This window comes from Nerophis ophidion, linkage group LG04, assembly GCF_033978795.1.
Source record: "Nerophis ophidion isolate RoL-2023_Sa linkage group LG04, RoL_Noph_v1.0, whole genome shotgun sequence".
In the NCBI taxonomy this organism is placed as follows: Eukaryota; Metazoa; Chordata; class Actinopteri; order Syngnathiformes; family Syngnathidae; genus Nerophis; species Nerophis ophidion.
Window position 1 is genome coordinate 52,656,247 of NC_084614.1, and position 19,096 is coordinate 52,675,342.

Sequence of the window (19,096 nt, forward strand, 5' to 3'; positions counted from 1 at the left end):
GGGTAAAGAAACAGCAATAGATTTAACACTAGTGTCACAAGGGTTAGCAGGAAAGGTGGAGTGGGAAGTAAATAAATACAGCACAATGGGAAGTGATCACTATCCAATCTTCATTCACATAAACATAAATCACAGGACAGAAAGCACTAGGATAGAAGGAAGATGGAAGTATAATCATGGTGACTGGGGGAAATTTAGGGAAATTACCGACATAACTTTAAAGGAAGTAGATATAAATCAAGATATTGAACAATTAAATACAGATATTACAAAGTGCATAATAGAAGCAGCCGAACAGAGCATACCAAGGAATAGTATAGGGAGAAGAAGGAAGATAGTGCCGTGGTGGACACAAGAGTGTACAGATGCAATACAAGAACGGAATAGAGCATTTAGAATATTGAGAAGAACACATAATTTCCAAGACATGATCCAATATAAAAGGCATCAAGCTAGAGTAAGGTATGTTATTAAAAAAACAAGAAAACACCATTGGAGAACTTTTTGTGAAACACTAAATAGAACTACTCCTTTAAGCCAGGTGTGGGGAATGATCAAGAGAATGTCAGGGGTCAGAAAAGAACATAAAAATCATGTGATGAAAGATGGAATGCGGAGTGTGGTAGGAAATAAAGAAAAAGCAGAACTTTTAGCAAAAACCTTTGTTAAAGTGCACAGTAATGATAATTTGAGAAATGTAGAAAAACAAAAGAGAGAAGAAACAATTAGTGTAAATATTGAGGAAATGAAGGAAGACAACGATAATAGTTTTATCAACACTATGGATATGACATTTTCTTTGGATGAAATGGTTCGAATTTTAAAAAAAGTAAAAAATACGACGCCAGGGAAAGACCTGGTGAGTTATCAAATGATCAAAAATTTAGGTAACATCGGCAAAGAAGTGGTCTTGAAATTATATAATAGGATATATGAAGAAGGAAAATTACCAGATGAGTGGAAAACAGCTGTAATAATTCCAATATGCAAGCCAGGGAAAGATCCGGAAGAGGCAGGAAATTATAGGCCGATAGCATTGACCTCAAATTTGGGCAAAGTAATGGAAAAAATGATTAATGAAAGATTAATATATTATTTAGAGTCAAAAGAAATTATAAAAAACTACCAAAGTGGTTTTCGCAAAGCAAGAAGAACAAATGACCCAACAGTGAAGCTGGAAGAGGAAATTAGAAAGGGACAAATAAATAAAGAAAGTATAATTGCGGTATTTTTTGACATAGAGAAAGCGTATGATATGTTGTGGAAACAGGGGTTGCTGATGAAACTAAATAGGATTGGGATTAGAGGAAGAATGTACAGATGGATAAAAGACTTTTTAACAAGTAGAACATTATTAGTAAAAGTAGAGAATGAATATAGTAGAGAATACAAAGTGGAAAATGGGACCCCACAAGGGAGTATAATAAGTCCAGTACTATTTTCCATCATGATAAATGAAGTTTTTAGTGAAGTGGAAGGGTTAGTGGAGGTGGCATTGTTTGCTGATGATGGAGTGATGTGGAAGAGAGGTAGAAATACAAATCACATAGAAAAGAAGATTCAAAAAGCGGTAAATAATGTTCAAGACTGGCGGACGGCTTGGGGTTTAAGATTCTCTGTTGGAAAGACAAAAGTCATAAATTTTACGAAGAGGAAAGTACAAAACAAGCTCCAAATAAAACTATGGAGAAAACATAGAAGAGGTACAAGTATTTAAATATTTAGGAATATGGTTTGATAAGAATATTAACTGGTCAACCCACATCAGCAAGATACTGGAGAAAAGTAAAAAGGTGTTAAATATAATGAGGGCTTTGAGGGGTAAAGATTGGGGGGCTGATAGGTTGACATTGAAATCAATATATATCACTTTAATTCGGTCTGTTATCGACTACGGGTGCATTATTTATCGATCTGCTTCAAAAACTCTACTTGAGAAAATAGACCGGATCCAGTCGCAGGCGTTAAGATTATGTTGTGGAGCTACTAAATCTACTCCAGTGGCAGCATTACAAGTAGAAATGAATGAAAAACCTTTGGACATGAGGAGAGATCAACTCTCAGCAGTTTATTGGGCAAACTTAAAAGGATCCAAGCAAGGACATCCAACCCGTCAAGTGCTAATAAATTGCCAAGAAAAAGGGAAGAAAAAAATGAATAGTTTTGGGTGGATAATAGGAGATATATGTAAAAAAACACAAATTGACAATATTAAAGTGAGCCCTACAGTACCAATTCCTGCAATACCACCGTGGATGTATGAAAACCCAAAGGTAGACATGCAGTTACTGAAGAATAGACATTTAAATAGTTACCAAATAGAACAATGGATTGAGGAAATGTTTTTTGATAATATTATGATATACACAGATGCATCAAAAACTATAAATAGTAAAGTAGGAGCTGCTGCAGTTATCCCACAGAGAAATATAGTGTTGAATAAAAGAATTAGTGATAAACTATCTGTTTTTACGGGGGAATTGGTAGCAATTTATATGGCAGTTAACTGGATAGAGGAAAACAAAGCTAGGAAAGTAGTCGTGTGCTCGGACTCCAGCAGTGCATTGACGAGCATAAAAAACATAACATCAAAAACAAGACTAGATATAGTTTATGAAATAGTTCAGGCAATCTACAGAATAAATAAAGCGGGAGGTGTGGTAACATTTCTCTGGGTTCCTGCTCATGTAGGAGTTGAGGGAAATGAGTTAGCTGATAGATACGCAAAACAAGCAACCACTAAAACAGAAGTAAACATGGAGATTAAGCACAGTAAAGAAGAAGTGAAGAGCATAATCAAGATAGAACACAATAAAAAGTGGCAGGATAATTGGAATAAGGAAACAAAAGGTAGAGAGTTTTACAAAGTCCAGAGGAAAGTAGTTGTAATGAGAGGAGGGGGTAGAAATAGGAAAGAAGAAGACATTATTACTAGAATGAGATTAGGCCATACATATCTAAATAGTTCACTAAAATTGATAGGCAAACATACTACAGGGCTGTGTGATTTTTGCCACCAGATAGAAAATGTTGACCATGTCTTAATACAATGTAGGAAATATAATAGAGAAAGAGAAATACTGGAAAATAAGTTAGCAAAAGAAAATATTAGGTTAGAAGTGGGAGGTATATTAGGATTGCATTCAGAAAACATAGGACATAAAGCAATATACACATATTTAAAAAACACTGGGTTAAGTAAAAGAATATAGAGTAGGGATCCACCTCGGTCCACACTCCATTACAGTAGGTGGCGGTAATGCACACCAGAAGGTTGCTTGCCAACCGCCATAAAAACAAAAGAAGAAGAAGAAGAAGAACTTTGGCCTGCGGCTTTGTTCAGTTAGAAATTTTGGCCCACTCTGTATTTGAGTTTGACACCCCTGGTCTAAATGGTTAATTATTTCTCTTTATAACACGTAATCATTGTACTTTTTATTGTGAAAGGCAATATTTCCCAACCGGATGTGCACCTCACTTTCCGTAACTTGACTCACCCAAGGGACGTAACCTGGTTTTCCATGACAAGTTTTTGCTGCTACATTTTCTTTTTAACAACCGTGGTGTATTCTCACATGGAGACGGCGGACAGACACCCGACCTAAACATTCCCCTCAAGGAACCCGAACGGTAAGTTAAGTCCGACTGCTTAACGGTTTCCTTCCTATATATGTGTACGAAGCTAGCCGTTTTGAAGATTAGGTTATAAAAAAAAATCTCCCTTTTTGAGCTCTTGCTCGAAAAAACATACTTTTGCACGAAGTTACACAAAACTCACGATTTTATGTAAAATAAATAACATTGAAAAACCTAACCGTAAAACCACTTGAAAGAGGCCAGTGTCAACAGCAACTCGGTCGGACGGTTAAAGTTGGGCGCTAGCTCATCGCTGCTAGCCGTTTGCAGCTAAGCAGGCTAACAGTTACTAACCTGCAAAAATGTCAACACAATTTTGTTTATATTTTATTTTAGACGAACATGTCTTGTTCACAAATGAACACGCGTCATCCTTATACCGTCACTAGTTGAATTAAGGTGGCATTTTTAGCGTCGATTATTGTGAGGGTAACGCCAGGGTCGTCGTCAAAACTCGCAATTTATGGTGTCACAGCTCCATCTAAACTCTGAACAATCGTCTGTTTAAATTATGGATTTTCAAACATGCGATAATGATAAATGTCACTCTTTTAACATAAATGTTTTGGGCTCTACACACTCAAATGTACTGCTAGGCCATATTTTGTTTTCTGTTTCCATCACATGGTCATCTTGCAATTTAGAAGTTCCATAACTAATAATGAGTCAAAGTGAAAACTGGTTTGACTGGTAGCATAGTTTCCATGCAATGCATTAAAAAAAAAGATTCCGCCTTGCAAATATAGGTTTGACTTGTACAGTCAAGTAGTTACTCATTTTGCTTGTGCATGAAAGGTTGCAATCTTTGCAAAATAAACTTGTTTTTGATGTCAACCATTGCTTTGTATTGTTCAGTGGAGGCTCTTTGCAATGTTTTTATAGTGTCAGTGTTTTAAGCATTTCACCAATCTCGCGCACGTTGCAAATTTGGACGCGATCTAACAAGAAAGGTTGCAATCTTTGCAAAATAAACTTGTTTTTTATGTCAACCATTGCTTTGTATTGTCCAGTGGTGGCTCTTTGCAATGTTTTTATAGTATCCGTGTTTTAAGCATTTCACCAATCTCGCGCACTTTGCAAATTTGGACGCGATCTAACAAGAAAGGTTGCAATCTTTGCAAAATAAACGTGTTTTTGATGTCAACCATTGCTTTGTATTGTTCAGTGGAGGCTCTTTGCAATGTTTTTATAGTGTCAGTCAGTGTTTTAAGCATTTCACCTATCTCGCGCACTTGGCAAATTTGGACGCGATCTAACAGCAAAATAGTCTCCCAACACTGCATAGATGGCATCAAGGCCTATTTATCCAAGCGTGAGGGTTGGGAAACGAAGGTGTTTGGCGAGGGAAGTGTGGATTCAGGCCGGGTGGCCTATTTCAAGTTCTAAGTAACCCTACATTATTATATTTTATAAATAGTAAACCAAGTTGTGGTAGTAGTTTAGTCAGTAATTTAGTCGTGGATGTACACTGTATAGTGATGAATCCAATAAACATTTGATTTGACTTTGATTTGACATTAAATTTGCAAAATGCGGTTGCGCATTTTGCAAATTGCGCCCATTGGTATTGTGCTTTCAACATCATAAGCAATGTTGTCCTGTAAAGATAACGCCTCAATTGCAGGGCACAGTCCTTATTTACTTTTGGGGCATTTATTGGCACCGTGTAAAATCATTCTACCTGGAGTCTTATATTGTGGTCATAAAAACGTGCCTTTCAAATTAGCGATATTGTTTGAACAGGCGGACAAGTCGCCACCTCATCGCAGGGCACAATACATAAAACACTCTAATCTACAAGAAAAAAATGAATAGAACAATTCATGCTGATTTTTAATCAAAATTAAGTCAGTATTAAAGGGGAAGTTTGCCTATCGTTCACAATCATTATGAAAGACATGACAATAGATGTATTATTTTTTGGATGCATTCTAATCCGTAAAGAAACGGAAATTAAAGCCACCCGATTGTAGCTGAGATAGGCGCCAGCGACCCTAAAGGAAATAAGCGGAAGAAATTGGATGTTTGAACATTGGTTTTGCTTGGAAAAAAGTTGATCTACTTTAGATGTTGATATGATGTGCTTCCACTAGACACAATATTGACATTATAGGTAGTTTTAGCACTTATGATCGTACACCATGGTCAAGGAACTGTGACTTGGTTGTTTGGTGATGTCATGTGTAAGATAAGTAATCTTTTCCAACCAGTGATGATAGTTATGATTAGGCATGTAACGATTAGTGATGTGAGATACTGCTGATTTTTCTTTTTGATCCAATTCAGATTAAAATTCAGGCTGGTAACAGTGATACCAATACTTTATGCAAATTAGGGCTGCAGCTAACGACTACTTGGGTTAGTTTTAAATTGGATAAGAAGTTATCTAACGAATAGGAAAGAATACGACAATAGGCGAACACACTTCTACAACACTAAATATAACCTGTGGTCTACCTCAGGGATCAATACTAGGACCTAAATTATTCATCCATCCATCCATTTTCTACCGCTTATTCCCTTTCGGGGTCGTGGGGGGCGCTGGCGCCTATCTCAGCTACAATCGGGCGGAAGGCAGGGTACACCCTGGACAAGTCGCCACCTCATCGCAGGGCCAACACAGATAGACAGACAACATTCACACTCACATTCACACACTAGGGCCAATTTAGTGTTGCCAATCAACCTATCCCCAGGTGCCTGTCTTTGGAAGTGGGAGGAAGCCGGAGTACCCGGAGGGAACCCACGCATTCACGGGGAGAACATGCAAACTCCACACAGAAAGATCCCAAGCCTGGATTTGAACCCAGGACTGCAGGAACTTCGTATTGTGAGGCAGACGCACTAACCCCTCTCCCACCGTGAAGCCCTAAATTATTCAATCTCTATATAAATGACATGTGTAAAGATACAAGAGATTTAAAGTTAGTATTATTTGCGGATGATACAACAGCCTTTTGTTCAGAAGAGAACACACAGAAGATAATACAAATAATAACAGACGAAATGAACAAATTAAAAAAATGGTTTGAGAAAAACAGACTATCATTGATTCTCAGTAAGACTAAAATAATGCTATTTGGTAAAAGTAAAAGAGAAAGTCAAACACAAATACAAATAGACAAAATCGAAATAGAAAGAGTAAATGAAACCATATTCTTAGGTATATGAATTGATGATAAATTGAACTGGAAATCTCATGTAAAAAAATATACAACATAAAGTAGCAAGAAACTTGTCAATAATGAATAAAGCCAAATATGTTCTAGACCAAAAATAACTTCATATTCTCTACTGCTCACTAGTGTTACCATATCTGAGTTACTTTGTAGAAATATGGGGAAATAATTACAAAAGTACACTTCATTCACTAACAGTGTTACAAAAAAGATCAGTTAGAATAATACGTAATGTTGGATATAGAGAACATACAAACCCTTTATTTATTGAATCAAAGATACTGAAATTTCACGACATAGTGAAATTGCAAACAACTAAAATTATACACAAAGCAAATTATAACCTGCTACCCAAGAATATACAACAATTCTTCTCAACAAAAGAGGAGTAATATAATTTTAGAGAAAAATGTAATTTAAAACAGTTGTACGCACGTACAACACTAAAGACCTTCAGTATATCAGTATGTGGAATTAAATTATGGAATAGATTAAACAAAACAGTCAAACAATGTACTAATATGATCCACTTCAAGAAACTCTTCAAACTGGAAGTGTTTACAAAGTACAAAAAAGATGAACCAAGATAAACATTCTGAATTTATTCACCCATTCATTCTTTCATTCTCAAAATAATCTTACTTATCTCATCGTATGGAATAAAACTTACTTCACCAATTATTTATTTATTTATTTTTATTGTGATTACTTATGGAGTATATTGTGATTACATTGAGAACAGGAAGTGAACAAAAAAATTAGCAACTGTTATGTAAAAGAAAAGGGGTAGGATTAAATAAGCTCTGCTTCTTCCTACTCCTTTTCAAACATGTTGAAAAGAGAAATTGGAAATTGTGATATGTTGTATGCATGCATGTTCGAAATAAACTTAAACTCAACTCAACTCAACATTGGTAGTCGACTAGTCATTGACTTTTAACAATTAGTCGACTAGTGGGATTGTAAAGTGTACACATTTATTGGCTCTAATTTTTCCATCAACGTTTAAATGCAGCTTTTGCAGATATCGAATGCATCTGCTTACAAACAACAAATATGACGAATTCATTCATAAATATTTATTCATACAGTAACCATGCTGCTCATTCAGCAGTTATAACATTTAAATGGACTGATAACATGTTAATTTAAAAAAAAAAGGAAAGGTGAAAAATGTTAAACAACTAACCCTGTTTATGTATTAAAAAACAGTTAATATAGCAGCAATAATGACAACCAATAAACCACAAAATTTAACTTCCTCAAAAAGGAAAAAAAGCATTTTGTAATTATAAACAAATATAAAATAGACACACAATAATATCTTCTTGGCAAAAGAAACATTACATATTATTGTGGCTTCTTAAGAGTCATTAATATTTAAGTGTTTACATTTGATTTCAATTTTAGCTTAGTTGCTCTGGCAGTAATGCGTTTATACAAGTTTAGATTGGGGTATGCCAAATCTAAATGGGGAAAAACTATAAATCTCATATTTAATCATTTAGGCTAGCTAGCCAGTCATTAGCACGTTAGGTTGCTTTTTTTGCAGTACCACCAGCCTGTGAGTTAATCCAATTGTGGTTGTCAATTAGGGATGGGCAATATGGCCTAGGATCTGTATTGTAATATATATTGCAGCCTCCTGCAATAACGACATACAGTATATATTGCACTTTATTATTTGGTATATAAATGATACTAGAACCATTTCAAAACGTGTTACAAAGACTTCTATTTAGCTGCTGATGTATGCAGTGACATATCACATCATTTCTGATTTGTATTATTTTCTCAAAAATTATTATTAATCTACTTGCGATTTACTGTTAATATCTGCTTGCTTTTTGTTGTAAGGTGTTTATAGCTACACTTCTGTTAAAATGTACCCTGAATTTATTCTGTTGTTTCAATACTTTACATTAGTTTTGGGGAATACTACGAATTCGGGTATCGATCCAATACCAAGTAGTGATAGGGGCTGCATTGAAAATACCAATGCTGACATTTTGAAGATCATTGAAAGATAACATTTTTGTTCACAATTATAATCAGACAAAGACACGGGATGGTGATTTAACAATCTCAAATTAAATATTACAATTATGTCCTACTATTTGCTCTGATTTAAATCATTTGATTTTTGCAGTGAAAGCCGTATATGTCCAGGGACTTACTTTCCGAGTTTATAAACAAAAACAAATATGACAAAAGATTTTGAGCTAATTAAAAAAAAAAAAAATTTAATACCTGGAGTATTGACAGTACATAGGCCTGGGCGGTATATTTTAGAAAGAGATATGTATTTGAGAAATTATCGTGATACCGATATGTTAGGGCTGGGCGATATATCAAATATACTCGATATATCGCAGGTTTGTCTCTGTGCGATATAGAAAATGACTATATAGTGATATTCAAGTATGTGTTCTCACGCAGTTGCTTTTAGCTGCGGGCATTACACTGCATGCGTTTCTCACTCTTGTCTCCTTCTCACAGAGACATAAAACAAGTGCACCTTCTTACATACGTCACATACTGTCGCGCGTGCAATGTCATACGCCCTCGCGGACCAGAGAGGTAGCAGCATGGATAACGTTAGCTGTGATGCTAGCGGTCCGGTGCGAGTGATAATACAAGGGAGAGAAGCTGTGAATTTAGTAACAAACTACAGATAGTAGCATTACTGCTAATTTATAGCATCATTTGAAAAGTTACCTGCTAGAGAATGAAGAGTGCTTGAAACTCCGCATGTCAACATCTCCGGCCGGTGCCACACCAACACAATGCCCAAGCAGCGATTTCCACATCAACACTGAATAAAAAAAAAATAGTCAACAACAGAAGGTGATAACGTCCGCATTAACCTACCACATAGTGAAGGACATACACTATTTGATTTCCTATTAGGCAGCTAATTTTATTTGACAGTTATTGAAATATCTTGTGTGACATAATGCACAAAAGTGCACTTTGTTTTACTTTAAAACATTGTAGTGGAGTTCAGTACAAAATGTGCACTTTAATTTAGTGTTTTAATATTTCATCATGGTGACATCATGAACAAAAGTGCACTAATAGCTTGTTTTAAAATTTCTCTGACAATCTTGCACATTCTGATTTGGAAATTACATGAATGTTTGTGCCACAGCTTAATAATTTTTTAAATACCGTATTTCCTTGAATAGCCGCCGGGCATGTAATATGCGCCTGCCTTGAATTACGGCCGGGCATAACTCACTGCCCACATTAATAAGCGCATGCTTACTTTTACCGCCGGGTCAAATTTCTGATGTCACAAGTGACCCTTCCCCTGCCGTCATTTCATAAAAAGCGGAGGAGTTTTATGGCTTTTAGTGCGTGTAAACCAGGGCTCTTGTTCCACAGCCATACAGATCACACTAATGGTTGTGATATAAAACAACTTCAACACTCTTAATAACATGCGCCACACTCTGTGAACCCACACCAAACACATTTCTGGAGAACATATGCCCTGCAACACACCACAAACGCAACAAAACACTTACCCACAATGCAATGCATCCACGACTCCTGGCTACACCGTCTATACACCCGCTGGCACCATACCCCCACCCCCCCCCCCACCCCCCCACCCCACCCCCGTGCGTTGGTTGAGGTGGGCGGGGTTGGGGGCGCATGTATAATATATCCAAGAGACACGGATACACGACAATATATCCAAGAGACACGGATACACGACATTATGGGTAATCCCTATGCTGCGTTTAGAATGTGCCACAGAGCCAATGCTCTCCAGAAATGTGCTTGGTGCGGGTTCACAGAGTGTGGCGCGTATTAGTAAGAGTTTTAAAGTTGTTTATATCACAAACATCAGTGTAAAAGGTATGGCTGTTGACCAAGTATGCATTGCAATCTCCTTAAAAAAAGCAGCGAAATGCATGCGTCCGGCCGGCACGCAGACAGCATGGTGTAAAAGCGGCCGCAATGACATGCTTTAGAGCAGTGGTCCCCAACCACCGGGCCATGGACGCAGAATAATTTTTTATTATTTTTATTTTTTATCACACTCAATTTTTTACTGCATGCCATTGGTAAGCGCAGGGGTGAGAAGAGGTTTTGAAATTATAAGCGCCTGCTTAGTTTTACCGCATGCTTTGAATAAGCGCAGGAGTGAGAAGAGGTTTTAAATCAATTAGCGCCCCGGCGGCTATTCAAGGAAATACGGTAAATACAATTTTGGTAAATTGGCTTTGTTGTAATTTCCCTCTCTGCATTAAAGATTAAAATGAGCATATATTAATGCAGTATGAACAACAATGTTTTAATGTAGACAAATAGAATCGTCATACTGGTGTGATTATATGCAGCAAGTGTTAATTCAAGGTTAAGGCAAAATATCGAGATATATATCGTGTGACATAGCCTAAAAATATCGAGATATCAATAAATGGCCACATCGCCTAGCCCTACGATAGATGTAATCCTTAATGTTTAGCTGCAGAGGCCTGCTCATTCTGTCTGCGCTGGGTGCTTCGTCACGCCTCCCCCACGCTCAGAATGAGGCGGGGTAAGAGCTGCTCTCACTTGACCTTATGAGGAGAGTGCAAAGCAAACCTGTCAACCTTCCCGTTTTTGCCCGGGGAAATCCGGTAATTTGTCTTCTTTGTCTTGTTTTTCCACAAATTTTGCTCTCACTGGCAAAGTATACCTCAGCAATATTGCCAGCGATTGAGTCCGTTTGATGCTTGTTCATGACCGCAGCATAGCGAGTTGCAATTTACATGATTCTATACAAAGCGAGAAGGATGGATGCACTTAAAAACTATAGTGAATAAATTTCTTCCAAAATACAAACATCGTGTAAATATATATGTTCCCAGTTGCAACGGTATGAAAAAATAAAAAATGATTTAAAGGCTGCCAGAAATAATAAACCGATGGTGAATACATTGGTGAGGGATCAGACAAAGAGCAGCTGGAAGAACCTTTATGAAGAAGACAAATCATGGACCCACATTTCCCTCGCCCGAACGCGGGTCACCGGGGCGCCCTTCTGGAGCCAGGCTCTGGGTGGGGCATGATGGCGAGCTCCTGGTGGCAGGGCCTGTTGCCATGGGGCCCGGCCCACCACCCATAGCAGGGGCCATAGAGGTCGGGTGCAAGGTGAGCTCGGCGGCAGCCGAAGGCAGGGCAATTGGCGGTCTGATCCTCGGCTACATAAGCTAGCTCTTGGGATGTGGAACGTTACCTCACTGGGGGGGAGGAGCCTGAGCTTGGCGCGAAGTGGAGAAGTTCCGGCTGGCTGTTGTCAAACTTACTTCAACGCACAGCAAGGGCTCTGGAACCAGTTCTCTCGAGAAGGGCTGGACTCTCTTCCACTCTGGCGTTGCCGGCAGTGAGAGGCGATGAGCTGGGGTGGCAATTCTTGTTTCCCCCCGGCTCAAGGCCTGCACGTTGGGAGTTCAACCCAGTGGATGATAGGGTAGCCTCCCTCCGCCTTTGGGTGGGGGGACGGGTCCTGACTGTTGTTTGTGCTTACGCACCAAACAGCAGTTCAGAGTACCCACCCTTTTTGAGTACACTCGAGGGAGTACTGGAAATTGCTCCCCCGGGTGATTCCCTTGTCCTACTGGGGGTCTTCAACGCTCATGTTGGCAACGATTGTGAAACCTGGAAAGGCGTGATTGGGAAGAATGGCGGCCCGGATCTGAACCCGAGTGGTGCTTTGTTATTGGACTTTTGTGCTCTTCACAGATTGTCCATAACAAACACCATGTTCAAACATAAGGGTGTCCATATGTGCACTTGGCACCAGGACACTCTAGGCCGCAGTTCGATGATTGACTTTGTAGTTGTGTCATCGAATTTGCGGCCTCATGTTTCGGACACGCTGGTGAAGAGAGGGGTGGAGCTTTCTACCGATCACCACCTGGTGGTGAGTTGGCTGCGATGGTGGGGGAGGATGCCAGACAGACCTGGCAGGCCCAAACGCATTGTGAGGGTCTGCTGGGAACGTCTAGCAGAGTCTCCTGTCAGAGAATTTCAATTCCCACCTCCGGAAGAACTTTGAACATGTCACGAGGGAGGTGCGGGACATTGAGTCCGAGTGGACCATGTTCCGCACCTCTATTGTTGAGGCAGCTGATTGAGGCTGTGGCCGCAAGGTAGTTGGTGCCTGTCGTGGCGGTAATCCTACAACCCGTTGGTGGCCACCGGCGGTGAGGGATGCCGTCAAGCTGAAGAAAGAGTCCTATCGGGTTCTTTTGGCTCATAGGACTCCGGAGGCAGCGGACAGGTCCCGACAAGCCAAACTGGCTTCAGCGGTCGTGGAAGAAAAAACTCTGACATGGGAGGAGCTCGGAGAAGCCATGGAAAACGACTTCCGGACGTCTTCGAAGCGATTCTGGACCACCATCCGCCGCCTCAGGAAGGGGAAGCAGTGCACTGTCAACACCATTTATGGTGATGATGGTGTTCTGCTGATTTCGACTGCGGACGTTGTGATCGGTGGAGGGAATACTTCGAAGACCTCCTCAATCCCACCAACACGTCTTCCTATGAGGACGCAGTGCCTGGGGAATCTGTGGTGGGCGCTCCTATTTTCTGGGGCTGGAGTAGTTAAAAGCTCCTCGGCGGCAAGGCCCCGGGGGTGGATGAGATCCGCCCGGAGTTCCTTAAGGCACTGGATGCTGTGGGGGACTATCTTGGTTGACAAGACTCTGCAGCATCACGTGGACACTTTGGGGGGCGGTGCCTCTGGATTGGCATACCGGGGTGGTGGTTCCTCTCTTTAAGAAGGGGAACCAGAGGGTGTGTTCCAACTAACGTGGGAATCACACTCCTCACCCTTCCCGGTAAGGTCTATTCAGGTGTACTGGAGAGGAGGCTCCGCCGGATAGTCGAACCTCGGATTCTGGAGGAACAGTGTGGTTTTCGTCCTGGTCGTGGAACTGTGGACCAGCTCTATACTCTCGGGAGTTTGCCCAACAAGTCTACATGTGCTTTGTGGACTTGGAGAAGGCATCCGACCGTGTCCCTCGGGAAGTCCTGTGGGGAGTATTTAGGGAGTATGGGGTATCGGACTGTCTGATTGTGGCGGTCCGCTCCCTGTATGATCAGTGTCAGAGCTTGGTCCGACAGTAAGTTGGACACGTTTCCAGTGAAGGTTGGACTCCGCCAAGGCTGCCCTTTGTCACCGATTCTGTTCATAACTTTTATGGACGGAATTTCTGGGCGCAGACAAGGCGCCTCCAAGTCCGAGTCCATGGTTCTTACCCGGAAAAGGGTGGAGTGCCATCTCCGGATTGGGGAGGAGACCCTGCCCCAAGTAGAGGAGTTCAAGTACCTAGGAGTCTTGTTCACAAGTGAGGGAAGAGTGGATCGTGAGATCGACAGGCGGATCGGTGCGGCGTCTTCAGTAATCCGGACGCTGTATCGTTCCGTTGTGGTGAAGAAGGAGCTGAACCGGAAGGCAAAGCTCTCAATTTACCAGTCGATCTACGTTCACATCCTCACCTATGGTCATGATCTCTGGGTTATGACAGACAGGATGAAATCACGGGTACAAGCGGCCGAAATGAGTTTCCGCCACCGGGTGGCGGGGCTCTACTTTAGAGATAGGGTGAGCAGCTCTGCCATCCGGGAGGAGCTCAAAGTAAAGCCGCTGTTCCTCCACATTGAGAGGAGCCAGATGAGGTGGTTCGGGCATCTGATCAGGATGCCACCCGAACGCCTCCCTAGGGAGGTGTTTCGGGCACGTCCGACCGGTAAGAAGTGTTGTGTTCCGATCCGGTCTTCTGCCGGTCACCCCCCAGATTCGTTAGATAACACATAAGCTGGTTATAAATGAATACCAGGCAGAGTTGCTTATTTTGATATTTTATTACCAAAGCTTTGGGAGACCAATCTAGACACAACAACCTTTCAATCGCATTGCCCAAATTGATCTAATATTCAAACGGGAAGAGATTACTTCTTGAATCCGCAAACATCCCCCACCCTCCTGAACCAATACACATGTCTTTTGTTTCTCCTTAGCCGAGCACAGGATGAGATAAGATTGGGAGTATATCTCTTCCTCACATTCCTAAAGCCAACGTTAACTTGCAGTGTACCAAAGACATGAGATTATAAAATAGAAAAATTACAAATGAAAAACACTAGCTATTTCGAATATGACTAGAGAAAGAAATAACTCTAAAATATGGATATATGTAAATATTTAGTTATCATTGTCAGCGAGGGAAACTAGCAATTCTCGAAAGTCACCACCGTGCTTGACCCCCTTCAGAGACATAGCAAACCCAGAAACAGGGTGGGGTTGACCTTCTACGACTAACAATGATGCGGGTGCAAAGAGACCGAGCCCAAGGGGCGACAAAGCAACCGGATGAGGCTAAAGTGGCCAAGAAAACTGCAAGGGAGACCAGGACAGACTTAATTAGGTCAGTCCACCTGCCAAAGGTGCTTTGAAGCCAATCTTTGAAGGGGTCAGAGACTCTGGACCATTCAGTAAGTTCCCTAGTCAGGGATTGGAGGCTCTCTAAGGCCCTCTGGACCAAGCCATCGGGGGCAGTATTGTTTGGAATGAAGGTACAGCATTGGTCACCAAACATTGCACATACACCTTGTTCCTTGGCTAGGATGCGGTCAAGGGCTATGCGGTTCTGGATAGCCATGAGTGATGTCGGTGCAAGTTGTTCAGCAAGTCCCTCAACAGCGTCACGAGTCAGGTTGGTCAGTCTTAACAGATTATAAAAACATAGTTAATGTGTTCTACATTTTTAGTAGCAGTCACAGGGAAAATAGCACCAATGATGGGAAGGTTCTCAAAACCTGCACAGGATTCACACCACAATTTATGTTGTCCGGGGACCCCCCCTTGGTTGCCCTATTGCATCAAAGTAAACACCATCAGGGTTTCTCATCAAATCAAAGGAGCCCCTTACACTCCTCATAGAAAGAACATGACGGCGTCGGCGGGAAGTTAAAGAGGCCGCTGAAACAGGAGTTCAAAGGGGTGTTAATTTGGTACCCACCAGGGTGAGAGGGGTCACTAGTCTAACCATAGCACAAAGCCCAATGGCTGACGTCAGGATTCTAATGTACAATCTGTGTTCCCCTCCAATTCCAGAATAAGTCAGCCCGTGCCCAAGGGCCTATTTTGGAGCCATCTATCAGTGTGGTGCACCAGAAAAGGGTCAATGTTACCCAATTTGTTGGGGGACGAAGAGGGTCCTGTGAATTGAAAACGCATGTAATTCATCTTTTGGGCCACAAAGGGAAGAAGTCGGGTGGAATTGTCAACAGGAGGGTACACTCTAGCCAACAAATCGTACCCTGGCGGCGTGGGTTGAGAAAACAAGGAGATAAGACAGTTTGAGCCATTTGTGTCAGTCTACTTAAAAGGGGCGGGGTAAGTGTGGGGAAAGGGACGTCCAGCGGAACAAGCAACACAATCACCCATGTTTTGGCTCTTGGCCATGCTAGTCATCTACCTCGGCCACAGGTTGCCTGCACCCGCTCCTATGGTCAAAGCTACCAGGTCTTCTGTGGTGATGTCGTTAGTATATACAGATGTGAGAGCCTTTGAAACGTCACAGCGGTTTAGTGTCATTTTAGGTGCTACAGAGGGGGCAGAGGTATTTAACGGTCTCTCAAGGATATTAATTTTAATAATCCCTTTGGGGTCTGTACCAGTCTGGTCAACCCCCAACACAACATAAAACGGTCTGGGCCAAATGGGCATGACACCCAGGTTGGCAATTGTAAGGGCCCTGTAGGTCCCGTGGGTTCTGTGTACCAGACGACCAACACTATGTCAGAAATCAAGAAGACCAACAAGGATACATGAGGATGACACCCGAACGCCTCCTTAGGGAGGTGTTTGGGGCACTTCCGACCGGTAGGAAGCCACGGGGAAGACCCAGGACACGTTGGGAAGACTATGCCTCCCGGCTGGCCTGGGAACGCCTCGGGATTCCCCGGGAAGAGCTGGACAAAGTGGCTGGGGAGAGGAACGTCTGGGCTTCCCTGCTTAGGCTGCTGCCCACGCAACCCGACCTCGGATAAGCGGAAGAAGATGGGTGGATGGATGAATACATTTTTTTCCAAAGTACAAAATTTGCGTAAATATGTATGTTCACCGTTGCAATGGTATGAAAAACAACCCCGATTTAAAAGCTGCCAGAAATAATAAACCTGTTACGAGTTTGCTTGAGCAACTCCTGTACTTTGCTCAAGGAGCACTGTCACAACAAATGTACACACAATCTGAAATTGTTTTTAGTTGCAGTGACATTATTGTCACCTGCCACACAGCATCATGCAGTTGATCGCTTGTTGTTCCCGGCTTAAAATTTTAAGGGAACATCTTCTCAAAATTTTTAGTTAAACAAACACTGTTATCACAGGTAAATTATGTTTAAAATGTCCTTAAACTAGGGACTTTATTTGATATTGTGTTCTGCAGCAAGGGCAGGGATCAGCCCTCGTACACCAGGCGTCAGGGGTGCAGCTGCCTAGTTTTGAATGGTAGGGTCCCTGCTATCACATGTTGATAAAAATATAACATTTACATAATAACAATCAACTACAGGCTTCCCAAAGGCTGTAATAAATTAAGCATGATGAGTTGAGAATGGTCCTGAGTACAATCCTGGGCTCGGGGTCTTTCTGCGTGGAGTTTGCATGTTCTCCCCGTGACTGCGTGGGTTCCCTGCGGGTACTACGGATTCCTCCCACCTCCAAAGACATGCACCTGGGGATAGGTTGATTGGCAACACTAAATTGGCCCTAGTGTGTGAATGTGACTGTGAATGTTGTCTATCTGTGTTGGCCCTGTGATGAGGTGGGGACTTGTCCGGGGTGTACCCCGCCTTGCGCCTGAATGCAGCTGAGATAGGCTCCAGAGACACGCGTTAGAAAATGGATGGAGTCGAGAATATGTCAGCATGTGGCCCCACTTTTAACTCTATTTTTTCAAACGCTTATTAATTTGACTTAGTAAGTAATTATTTTGTCATTATTTTGACTTAGTAAATTACTAAGTCAAAATATTAATTTACTAAGTCGTAATAATGACATACTTAGTATCTCAGGTAAGTAGGAATGTAGGTAAGTAGGACTGTTTTGTGTTTTGTTTTTACTTTACTGAAAAAATATCGAGATATATATATTGCCATTCAGCAAATGGCTTTCGTGGGCAAAAACGGTGATCAGAAATAATAGAGCCATGCGGACGCTACCTTTGTACTTTGCGACAAGTTCTTGAATTTGATAGTATTTCTCACCTTCTTTGGCACCATGGTAGCCTATTTTGCAGTCATACTCAATAAAAACATGCACACTGTAATGTGCGTAGTATTGCAGTGGCTGTGCAAAAACTGCAACAGGCACTCCATGCGCTGCATGTATTTGATAAACTTTCATTTGCATTAATCAAGATAATAGAATAAAAATGGAAGCTTTTTTTGTAATTGAATTAATCGATTGATTCTTTCGGCCGTTGTCTGTAATTAATGCTATTGTCAGTTTAGTTAAAGAAAAGCTTCCTAGAAAATATAATAATTGTACGAAACAAAAAATAATTCCGCACCATCAGTGTGAGGCAGGAGTTTGTTGATGATATTGGATGTGCGTGTGTGACAGGTGCTGCATCCATATTGCTGTGGCAAGTCTTGTTTTGGTAGTGGTCTGTGCTGAAAATCGAATCTCACACCTGTAATTGGACAGGAATGATGAGAACGTCTTCTTCCATACCATCGTTGATAGTTCCTTTTTAACTTTAATCCAAAATGACGGAACAGGGAATACCTCCGACGCACACAACACATAGATTTAGCACTTGAAACACGGACCAAGGAGTCTGATGCACATGCGAGTCAAAGGGCTCGACACGAAACTCCACGGTGCAATGAAAGTGAAGGCAGTGGCCAAAACCACATTGACTCTTTGTTTATGGCCGGTGGGATATGTTGTGCTCGACTATCACCAAGCATTTTTTTAAGATTTGTCTTACAACTGCATAGTGGGCCAATAGTGTGCTTGTAAATTGCTTTAAGGCTGGCTGGCACTGACAGCAAGATGGCTTCAGCTGATGAGCACAGACCCGTCTAACAATAGCTTTCTTCCCACATTGTGAATTTACAGTACAGAAAAATCTGTCCGCTTGCATAAGTGGTAAACAAACAATTAGAGCAACAATCAGATAGCAATCGAGCATAAAAAGTAACACTATCTCCTCTGGCGCAACCCGGGCCCAGCGCGGTCATAGCCTGCTGCACGCATTGTCGCAA

The 19,096-nt window shown here is 41.4% G+C and overlaps 1 protein-coding gene across 1 annotated transcript in view; it reads left to right on the forward strand.

Moving 5' to 3' along the window:
- The first annotated feature begins 3,286 nt into the window (after positions 1-3,286).
- Positions 3,287-19,096, forward strand: part of rnf19a (ring finger protein 19A, RBR E3 ubiquitin protein ligase) — a 43,896-nt gene continuing 28,086 nt past the window's right edge. The window contains exon 1 of the mRNA XM_061898296.1: positions 3,287-3,630. The gene's annotated coding sequence lies outside the window, so the exon portion shown is untranslated. The remainder of the gene's footprint in view (positions 3,631-19,096) is intronic.